The sequence below is a fragment of the Gossypium raimondii genome, chromosome 7 (assembly GCF_025698545.1).
Source record: "Gossypium raimondii isolate GPD5lz chromosome 7, ASM2569854v1, whole genome shotgun sequence".
Taxonomy (NCBI): Eukaryota; Viridiplantae; Streptophyta; class Magnoliopsida; order Malvales; family Malvaceae; genus Gossypium; species Gossypium raimondii.
In genome coordinates this window covers 36,947,008-36,959,683 of record NC_068571.1, presented here as the reverse complement: position 1 = coordinate 36,959,683, position 12,676 = coordinate 36,947,008, and positions in this window count along the sequence as shown.

Here is a 12,676-nt window from a genome sequence, read left to right as displayed (position 1 = left end):
TCTGTGTAAAATATTTTTTTGTTGTTTGGTATATTTCTTAAAAATATTTCATAAAAGCTATTTTCAATGAAACAATCATACATTTGAGAATTTCTTATCTTTTCAATGTTTAATTGAGTTTGTTTTATATTTGTTAGGGATCGACCCAATTAAGCAACAAGTAACAAAAAAAAAGTGGAATAAATTGAGAAATTGAACACACAAATTTAACGTGGAAAAACCCCTCCAAAGAGGATAAAAAACTACGGGCAAATATAGTTTTACTATAATGACAAAAGAACGAAGAGTACAAAAGATGGAGATAAAACTAAACCCCAAAAACTCGAAAACAAATAACCCTCAAAACGTAAACACAAAATTCTCTAAATGTGTTATGAGTTCTAATATCTAATGGGTGTTTTTACTAAGGTTGTAAAAGAGCCTATTTATAAGCTAAATTCAAATGTCAAATAATAATAAAATAATCTAAACTAATCGGTGTTTGATCAAACAAATAAATGAGTTTAACTAAAAGATTATTTCTCAAATTTGACTGAAAATAGAGTCATACTTAACAATATCTATAAGTTTATATTTTAAATTATTCTTTGCAAAACAAACACGACATAAATATATTTGTTATAGAATATTATACAACAAATTCTTTTTAACAATTGAAATTTATTTTATAAAAGAAAATATTTTTATTATTTATTCATTACATAAATTGAGAATATAAATGATATAGATTCGGTCTAATAAAAGTTTGATGGGTCGACAAAATTTCACGATTGAAATAAATAGATATAAATAGTATAGATCTAATTTCATTTATAAGAGGAGAGAAAACTTGTACAATTATTTTTGGAAAGGGATATAAATTGCAATTTGATACACTAATTTTGATTTGATTTAATTATGCATATGAGATTTTAATTATGGTTCAAATGTATATACAAAACTTTAATTTTGATGTAACAATGTTGTTTGATAAAAGTAAATATTATTTTTAATTTTAATCTTATTAATATAATATTTTGTATTAGTCTGGATAGTATTGAATGAAAGATAAATATTGTAATTTGAATATCTCATTTTAAAAGTAAATAATAATTTATTTTAATTTCTAATAAAATAATATCCATGAACTTAATATTTTCTACCTTAAGTGATAAGTAGTTATTCAACACTTTTTATTGAAAATTTTATATGAAGTACAAAATTAAAATAATTATCAAACACATCTAAAATATAAAATATTGATAAATTTTGGTTTAACAAAGACATCCTTAATTTGTGTCAAAAAAATTATAATAAAAGAAAGTAAAATGAAAGAATAGGGTTGTAAAAGGGGTCTAAGCCTAAAGCCCAAAACTTGAAGAGCCCTATCCATCACCCAACCACTAGGATAATTTTTGGGTCAATCTTCATAGTAAAATGATAATTAATATTTATATTTTCCATTTTTGAAAATTTTCATTTTGCGAAAAAAAAATATTTTTTAATATTTAACTTTTTAAATGCGTTTCATAAGTATAATAAATTTTTATTTAATTCACCAATTTTCAATAAAAGAAGTGTTAAATAGAATAAGCAAGGAAATAGCTACTTATTATTTAAGGTTGAAAAATTTAGTTGATTTTATTTTTTAATATATTCAAAATAAAGGGACAAATCTCAAAATTATATACTAATTTTGATTCAATATGCAATTTGATATATGAATTTTGATTTGGTCTAATTATTCACATGAAACTTTGATTGTAATGTATACATGGAACTTTAATTTTGGTTCAATCATACACATTTAAAGAAATAAATACATCGATCTATTTTTGTATTAGATAAATCTAATTATATGTGTATGCAATATATAAACAAAAAATGATGCCATATACAAAATTGTGTTAATAATATGTGAGGATTGGATCAAATCAAAATTTCGTGTATAAAATTGCACATTAAATTAAAGTTTATGTAGAGTTTTGAGATTTATCCTAAAAATAAATGATCTCTTTACTTTTGTTAAAAATTAAAATATTAAAATTATTTTATTTAATTTATCCAAAGCTATCTAAAATAATATATTAATAAGATTCAAATTAAGAAATAAGTAGTTTAAAAAATCAAGATTTATTATTATCAAACAACATTGTTATATTCAACACTTACGTCCTATTTGGTTGGGTTGATATTGGCATATTGTGTACTCTTTTTAAATGATTTTTTTTGTCTTGAAGTTGAACCAGCTTCTCGATTCAAGATACTCTTTTATTTTATGACTTCTCTTTATTTATTTATTTTAAGTTCAATTTTATTATATTTTTAATGATTTGCTAATGTATTTGAGTGACAATGACATGATGTTAGAATTTTTCATGACATTTTACCAATTGTCTAGACTATTTTTATTAGGAACAAGATGATTTCGTGGTGGTTTTGTTTAGGAGTAGATTGTATTTGCTTGTGAGTAATTATGTGAATATACACATGTAATGTCAAGAATATTGTGATGTTAGTTTTACAAGGAAAGCTATTTCATGTTCTAAAATTCTTAAAAGTTTTTTGTTGGATGCTATTCAGATTGTCGTGATTGAAAGATTGCATTAGGTTATCACTATTAACTTTGATTATTGTTATTTGTAACATTATATGATACTTGATCCTATTTTTTTTTTATGTTACATTGTTGGGTATGTCTTGTATTATTCGTATTAAAATTGTCTTTGCAGAGATTATTAAACAGTTACAGGTATTTCATAAAAAAATGACTTGTTCCAATATTAATGTTAAGAGAAGTACTAGACTACTAGTCGAGCTTTTAACTTGATTGGGTCTACGGATCAAAGGAGGAGGACACTAGGTGCAGCAAGTCATTGGAGTGAGATGATGACACTAGTAAATTGGTGTTTTGTTCACCTAATCATGGAGAAAAGTTTAACTTCTTATATGCCTAAAATGACATCATACACATTATATATATATTTGCGAAACATCATAGGATTAGAGTTTTTGCCCATAATGATGAACAAACATGTAATGAATTAAGAATGTCTAAAGTTGTCTTTTTTTAATTAGGGTGAATTACTACAAAATAAAAAAGTAGGTTGAACGACACAAAAAAACTTGTTAATTGATGAGCAAGTTGAAATTTTCCTTTTCATATTAAGAATCGAACTTGTAGTGATACATTTCAAAGATTAGGTGAAACAATGAGTAGGTATTTCAATAGAGTCCTTATTAGTGTTATTAAAGTCGAACACTTGCTATTTAGAAAGACTAAATCTATTCACAGTGATTCAACCAATGACAAGCAAAAATGGTTCAAGATAATCATTTGAAAATAATGTTATTGATTTGATATACATATTACTAATATTAGTTAAATTAATTTAAATAATCTTTGTGATTAAGTGTTGTTAGAATTTTATTGTGACATTAGATGGAACCAAAGTATGAGTGCAACTTGAGAAGAAACTTAAGTATGGTACAAGGAAAAAGTTTTCTAGGATCCCCATTACTTGAAGAGGTACTCTAAGTTAATCCTGAAGAGGTTTATTAATGAATAAAACATTAAAAGAGAATAGCTTTGTCGATCATGGCATGATCAAATTCTTCATAATATCGGGTTATTCGGGTCTGTTTGTTTTGTTCAACTTTATGTTGAGAAGATTGTCTATAAGTTCTATGCCCACCTGAATAGAGGTATTGTGGTTGTGAACAGAAAATTCTACCACAAAGTGTTCTTACGAGAAGAGTGGTTCAAGTTTGGTCTAGAAAAAAATTGAAAGGTGCTAAATTGCTATACAAACAACATCGTTGAGCTTGATGAATCCCTAGATGACTCAAATGCAGCATTAACTAACAACCTCTACACCTCCTAGCCTAAGAAAGGTACATTGCGTGCTTTATCTTTAGCTCCTATTTATGCTACAGTTTTTGAAATTGTTATTCGTAATTGGCTTCCTATAGCCAAAGAGATATTGTGAGTAAAAGAATGGTTTCTATCTTAATAAAGGTTGTTGAGATGATTGAGTTTGACCTTGGTCAACTCATATTTGATGAAATTTCAAAGTATGCTAAGAGGTTGTTCACAAGTTACCTATTGCCTTATCTGTCCTTAATCTTTCGAGTCATATCTTCTAAAACCCAAGATTGGTTCGTGCCACTGGACAATATGAGAAACCAGCTCTTGACAGAAAGGGCCTTACTAGTTGATCTCCTACCTTTGGAAGATGATGAATAGGTTGACACTTTGTTGACCAAAACATGGGAGAATGAAGAGGAGGTGCTGAAAGCTATGGGTTGAGGGGGAGGATATTCCAAGGAGGAGATGTGTTTCTATTATGTGTTTCTGTTCGGCTGGTATTAAGGGGGGCTTATTGTTTTGAACTCTTTTATAGTCTTTTATTCTTTTGGATTAATGTAATTAATTATTTGTTGCTACTGCTACAAACTTCATTTGTTTTTGATAAATTTATGATACATTCTGTTATGAATTTCATTTACTTTGATGCATTCTTCAATTGCATAAATAGCTTGCTTAGTTATAATTATGGTTAGATGGTTATGGATGCAAATTCATTTTAGTATTAATGATTAATTGCTTAATTATTTTTTAAGTTTTTAAGTTAATGGGAATATTCTAAAGGGAGTTGATGTTTCTTGATGATATAATTTCTAATATTGTAAATGTTTTGTTCAACAAATTGTTGAAGAGGGAGATTGTTGAAATGGAACTGGTATTTTAGTGTCAAGGGAGTATCCACTCCTTGACCACATGAATTGTTTAAGTCATTTTTATATTTAAAGGTTGACAATTTATTGAATGGTATATATAGGTTGTACTGAGTATATGGGTGATATTTAGATCATTAATGAAGATCATACCACTTAAGGAAACATATTTTGGAGATTGGATCGAATCAGATCACCTTATTGAATCCATTGGATGATGGTTATTGAATTGGATTGAAACATTGATTGCTTGGTTTAGTTGCCAAGAGTCCATGTTTACCTTATACTTTATTATTATATTGTATTCATCTTATTCTATTGTAGTTTAATAGGGCTCGATATAGATCTTCTTATATTAGCAAGTCTAGAAATATTTTATATAATTGAGAGAGTTGTATAGGTTATTGTAGAGGTGTTCATGGGCCAAATTGGATTCTGATCGAGCCCATGCAAGGTATCTAGACCAATTTTGCAAGCTCGGGTTTGGCCTGACCCTAAAAATGAGCTTACTTTTTTGCTCAAGCTTGACTTAATTTAAGAAAGGTAAACCCGATCAACCCATATTTGACTTTTTAGATTAGTTTTTATTTAAAATATTTTTTTTAAATATATAATACACTAAATGCACTCAAAAAAATGCTAAAATATATATAATTATTATTTAACATATATAATTAATATAATATTTTTTAAAACATAATATATTCAAGTTGGGTTGGATTAGGCTTGGGCTAAAAAATCTTACCTCAGGCTCTACCCATATAAAAACGGGCCTTAAATTTTACTTAAGTCTATTTTTCGGGCCTTATATTTTTGTCCAAACACTCTCATTTTTTCGGGTAAACTTTCGGGTGCGAGAGGGTGACCCAAGCCATGAACAGGTCTAGGTTATTGTATATAGAGAGAATTAAGAATTTAATTTAATCTTGTGAGGAAATTTTATTTTCCAAGTGCACATTGATAGTAAAATCTTTTGTGTTATGATTTTATTTACTGAAACCATAAGGATGAATTTAGTGGTGAGAGTATCGTTCTTCAAGGCAGAAAGGTGAGGAAATTGTCACGACTGTGTGATAGATTATAATCACTTGTGGTAAGTGTTGAATATAGTGGATATTTCTCAATAGTTTAGGTTCCTAGACATGGAGAAATTGAATTGCGTAAACAAATTTTCTATCCCTATTTACTTTATGTTTCAGGTAATGTTAAAAGGAGTGTCCACACCCTTGTCACTCCTTGCTTGTTTGCAAGCTACCGTTTTGGACTAACAGGTTTCTTCCCTATCTTTCTAATAGCTTCTGTTGGTGATTTGAATCTCGTCAATTCCAGTTGGGTTCTAGATTCATATTTCGCCTTCACCTTCAATATCTCCTAGGGTGTTCTGATGGATATATGTGTTTGGCTTGTCTCCATCGTAAAATGGTTTGCTTGAACTCTTTATTATTATTTTTTTGGAGAGGGAATTTTGATCGGTCTTAAGATTTATGTTTCTCGGTTTGTTCTGTCTTACCGCAAGATCCTTGGCTTTTATACAATTCTTATGGTTTTCAAGTCTCCATTTGTTCCTAACTACCATCATCCTTGCTTGAAAAGTTGATGATACTTGGGAGTGGATCCTGTCGCCTGATGGAGAGCTCAGAATGAAAAGGCACTGGACCCAAGCCTTCTTCAATGAAATTTGGTTGAGTCTTTGTGATGGGTGTCAAAACCACCAAATATAAATTCCTACAACAAATATGGCAGTAAATTGAAATCTAGAGCAATAGGGTCGAATCCACAGGGTCTGGTTATCTAATTTTGCCTTTTCTTATGACCAGATTTGCTGTCACGATCATAGTCGTGCCCACGACTTATGCGTAGTAGTACTGAAAAAAATAAGGGGTTTAAATTGATTAAGATAATAAAATAAGGAAATATAAAGTGTAATAAAATAAAATAAAAACAAATTCGAAAATGCAAAAATAAATTTAAGAAAATAAAATAAATTGGTAAATAAAATATTTTTAAGGTCAGCCTTAGCCTCGGTGTACTCTGATCTTGAATCGATCATTGAAACAAAATTTTCCTTCCAAGCGATAAGCTGGTTATAGCAATCGAGGATCCCTCAAACTGCCAACTCTTCCTCTCATAGTCGATCCTGGTATCACCTGCAAAATTGACCCTTGTCGAATTTCTAACCACGTGGCACGTACCCGTAATTTAAGACTTCAATAGCCTTGTGATCTGAAAAGCCCAACTTGAATTAACGGCCTCAACCGTGTGAGTCTTTTAAATCCGATCACTATTTCCCTTGACGGAATCCAACTAGCTTTTTCCAATTGAACACGCCAATTTGTTCGCAGGATTTTGAATACAACACTGTCGACTCAACTTCCTAACTGTACACCAAACGATTCCAACCCAACGCGCACTTTTTGAATTGAAATCGAATCAACTTTGAGGGACGAATTTGTACTATCCTATATATCGGAGAGATAGCGAATGTTGAATTGCAAAGTATTTAGTGTGGGTTCATATCTAACGATTATTTTGTCGAAGTGATAACTGGGCTAAGGCTAAAAAGGATTTAGTTAATCATGAAAAGAATTATAATAAATGGTTTAAATGAAATTATAGAAAGTGAGAATGAAAAGGGCTTTGGAAGGTAATTAAGCCTAAAGTTGAAAGTAAAAAGAAAAAAAAATTGAAAAAACATAATAAGGGTAATAGTGGAAAGGGAAAGAAAAAAAGAATAAATAATTTATTAAATCCTAAAGGAAAAGTGTGTTCAATTGGTTGTAGCCACTAGGTATTTATACACACCTTTAGTGCTAAAATTTAGCTAGATTTTTCCTAAATATTATTACTAAATAATTCTAGATATTATCACTAAATATTATCACTAAATAATTCTAATTATTATCACTAAATAATTCAAAATTTAAAAATCGAATTTAAACTAGTTACAGAGTTTTAACAATATCAAAAATGCTTCAATCTTTATCCAGTCACTTTTAAAAAAAACTTCAACCCTTCAATCTTTAGCCAATCATCTTTGAATCTTCAATCTTTCAATCAAGCCATCTCTTTGCTTTTTGTTCCAATTTAGGCCCTTTTCGTAAGAGTTTGAATTCAGCACACCAACTTTATTCGCTATAAAAAAAATCTAAATTTAATAGCATTTTATCCGATAATTAGCCAAAAATAAATACATTAAAAATACAAATTTATCTTGCTAACAAATTCTCCCTACTTAGCCAATGCTTGTCCTCAAGCATGATATCCACTAAAAATAATTTGTCAATCCCTTTCAAAATCAAAACTCCCTTTCCTAGTCAAGTATACATCAAAAAATTAGGTGAATCAAAAATAAACAATTGCTAAACTCAATGAATAAGCATTTTATAAAATCTCAAACAGCATGTTAAACTCAACTATTTCACTAAATTTAGGCTCAATCAAACATGCGAAATGGTCATACCCAATATATACTTTTATTTATATCTATATATATTTTTTTGTTTTTATTTTTTTTCAAATGTAGTCAAGTCTTTTGACGCGAAGTGAGATGACAACCAAGCATCTCACCCAAGTTACTCAACCCGACACGTTCTCTTTATTTATTTTTAACTAATTTAAGACATAATCAAACCTTTTTACACGAAATGAGATGACAACCCAAGCACATCATCCTGGTTACTCAATTTCATAGGTCCCTAATCGATTTATTTCAAGGTAGGTTAGTTAGTAGAGTGTTACAAGCTTCGGCTCGTCACCAAACCTTTTGATGTGAAATGAGATGACAACCCAAGCACCTTATCCCGGTTACTCAACTTGGTTACATTTCTAAATCTTCACTCTTAACCGAGCTATTAGCAAATTTATTTATTTATTTATTTAAACGAGTACTTTCATTAGGCAAGTTCAACAAAACCAATAATTTTCATGAAATATCGACTAAGGTATAACATTTTCAATTCTACAAAATATTCATTGATCAAACAAACAATAGTTATTCATAATTCACCCACTTATTTAAGTAAACTAAACATAAGAATTAGAGGTTTATTTCCGAAATGAATTAAAAATTAATCTTAGCAAAATACATGTAAAAAGAAAGTATGACATGATGCTACGAACCCCCTACTTAGCCTACATTGCCCCCAATATGCTAAAAGAATAACAAGAGTGGAGAAAAGTATACTCCCCGTGTATATTTAATGGGTCAGAAGATGGTGGAAATGACTGCTTTGCAAAATAGTATGGATGCTTGATATGTTGGCTTCCATTATATCGAGGCAAGCTTCAATGCGATGAAGTTGTTCATCTATAACTAAAGGTGGTTTCTCCTAGAAAACAATACGATCAAATAGATTAAAACAATATTTTATTTAATTTTCAAACTAAACTAGAATTCAAAATTAAATTAAATAAATAAAATAAAAAGAAATGTGGGTTACCTCCTATAAAACGCTTTTGTTTAATGTCATTAGCTCGACAACCTGAGTGTTATTCATTTGGTTTCTCAAGAATTAACTCTTCCATTATGTGCAGTTGGAATTCCTCCATTATTGGTGGATTAAGATGTCTTTGAGCTTCTCCGTTTGGGTTTGCTTTTTCCTTTATCAGAATCCTTAAATGTTCCGATAACGATTTGAGTTCCAGTTCCGAAGCCTACAAAATAGCAGGCAAGAGTTTAGTTTTAAAAGGAGAAAGTTCAAAATATTTACCTTGACTTGTAGGAAATTATGGAGTCTCCTATAAAATAACGGTTTCACGAATCGGTTCTTTGAACATCATTAACTCCTTTAATTTATCCATCATATCGAGGTCTAAACTATTGCAAAGTACAGTTTGTAACCCATCCTCTTCATGATACTCAAAATGAAATTTCGTTAGTGGTTCAATAATATCAACTCTAGAAGTAGTCGACATTGTACTGGGTTAACCCATCGCCTCATAAACATTAAATTTTACCACATCACTGTCAAATTCCATAGTAAGGGTTCCACATCAAACATCAATCTTTGTACATGTGGTACTTAGGAACGGTCTCCTAAGTAGAATATCGGAAGCATTTCTTGAATGGTCGTCCTCAATATTGATGATGTAAAAATTTACAAGAAAAATTAGTTTATTTACCTTTACGAGGACATCTTCCAACACCACTTCTGGATATACGCATGACCTATCTGCCAATTTAATAATCACTCCTAATTCTTTCAAAGGACCTGTGTTTAGCAATTTAAAAATAGATAAAGGCATTATATTACCTATTTTGCAGGATATAAAAAACATACTTTGGTCCTTACACTTAAACAGGATTTTCCTTTGTAGCACTAGAAAAACATTTTCTCCCTCACTCACCCATTTGTTTCCTTGGAACTTCTTTTTGTCGGTACATAGTTCTTTCAAAAATTTTGCATAGCGTGGAATCTATTTAATTGCATCAAGTAAAGGAATATTAATTTCTATCTTTCGGAATGTCTTAAGGATTTCTTTTTCCTCTCGTTCTTTTTTAACTTGGGCGAGCCTTCAAGGGTATAGGGGAGGTACAACAATTGGTTTATAAGGTGCCGACTCAGTGGGAGCTGCTGGTTTGACTTTCTGTTCAACGTTGTGGTCACAACTCATGCCTGGCACTAGTTTTGACTGTTTTCCATCATTTACAGTCACATCACTTGGATTTGGACGTGGGTTCAGCTCAATTTGATATCGTAATTTTCCTTGGTTCTCCAAACGACTAACCGTAAGAGCTAACTTACTTATTTGCTGATCCATTTCTTGGAGATGCGCTTCAGTCTTTTCTTAGAACTTTTCGATACTAACAGCTAACCTTTCTACTATGGTTTTAAGAAATGACTTTGGAGGTTGATACTGTTGATGTGGATGTGGTCTTGGTTGATATGGTTAATTGTATCGAGGGTTCAATCCATAGCTTAGATTTGGGTGGTCTCTCCACCCTGAATTGTACGTATTCGAATATGGATCATAGCGCCTTTGAGGAGGCACTGGGAAGTTCCCAACGGCATCTACTTGTGCAATTGTGTCTTCAAGTAAAATCGGGCATGAATCAATAAGATGATCAGACTTAGCACAAATCTCGTACAACCGAGTTGGATTCGTCTGTCTTGCAAGCATATTTTTAACCACGTTAGTAAGTTCATCAATCTTATTTACTATGGAATGAGTACTTAGCTCATGAACCCTTCCCGTAGGTTCCATAGGTGGTTGATACTGTTGAGAATTTACAGCCATAGTCGAAATTAATTCTCTAGCTCTTTGGGGAGTCATGTTCACAAAAGCCCCTATACTAACAGTATCAATCATCTTCATATCCATTGGGGGTAACCCTTCGTAGAAATACTGTATGAGTAGTTGTTCAAATAGGCCATGTTATGGGCAACTTGAGCACAACTTATTGTATCATAAAGTGATTCTACTTCCTTTTGTTGAATTCCGACTATACTCCTTCTTAATTCGGCTGCTTGAGCTGCTGGGAAAAACCTGTCAAAAAATAATCGAGACATATCAATCCAAATATTAACAGATTCTGAAGATAAATAAAATAGTCATTCTCTAGCAGAGTCGACTAATGAAAAAGGAAAAACTCGTAGTTTTATTTGATCCTTAGTTACTCATTTTGGTTTCATACTTAGACAAACCATGTAGAACTCTTTCAAATGAGTATGCGGGTTCTCATTTTTCAAACCGCAGAAAGTAGGAAATAAATATATTAATCTCGACTTCAACTAGAAAGATGTTTCACCTGTTGGATAAGTTATGCATAGCAATTGTTGTTCGTCCAGTGCAGCTACAAGTTGGCGTATAGTTTGATCTGCCATGTCGTCTAAATCTTCGGATGAGTAAATATCTTCGATGTAAGATCTTTCTTCAAAGTCGGGTTGTGGTTGTTTACCGCTCCGAATAGCTTCTCTTCGAAGTATTCGAGCCAACTTTCCTATTTCAAGTTCAAATGCTAGAGTCCTCGATTCCGACTTGGTCATAAAGAAAACAAACAAAAATTAGAAATTTTCACCAATCCCCGACAACGACGCCAAAATTTGATGGGCGTCGAAACCACCAAATATAAATTTCTACGACAAATATAACAGTAAATTGAAATATAAAGCAGTGGGGTCGAATCTAAATGGATTGGTTATCTAATTTCGCCTTTTTTGTGACCAGATTTGCTGTCTCGGTCACAGTCATGCCTGCGACTTGTGTGTAGTAGCGCTGAAAAAAAATGAGGGTTTAAATTGATTAAGATAATAAAATAAGGAAAAATGAAGTGTAATAAAATAAAATAAAAACAAATTCAAAAATGAAAAAAATAAATTTAAGAAAATAAAATAAATTGGTAAATAAAATATTTTTAAGCTTAGCCTTAGCCTCGGTGTACTCCGATCTTGAATCGATCCTTGAAATAGATTTTCCCTTCCAAGCGATAAGCTGGTTATAGCAATCGAGGATCCCTCAAACTGCCAACTCTTCCTTTCGTAGTCGATCTGGTATCACCTACAAATCGACCCTTGTCAAATTTTCAACCACGTGGCACGTACTCGTAATTTAAGACTTCGAAAACCTTGTGATATGAAAAGCCCAACTCGAATTAACGGCATCAACTATGTGGGTCGTTTAAATCCGATCACTATCTCCCTTGACGATATCCAACTAGCTTTTTCTAATTGAACACGCCAATTTGTTCGCGGGATTTTGAATATAGCACTACCAACTCAACTTCCCAACTATACGCCAAACGATTCCAACCCAACGCGCGCCTTTTGAATTGAAATCGAATCAACTTTGAGGGACGAATTTGTACTATCCTATATACTGGAGAGATAGCGAATGTTGAATTGCAAAGTATATAGTGTGGATTCATATCTCAAGATTATTTTGTCGAAGTGATAACTGGACTAAGGCTAAAAAGGATTTAGTTAATCATGAAAAGAATTATAATAAATTGTTTAAATGAAAT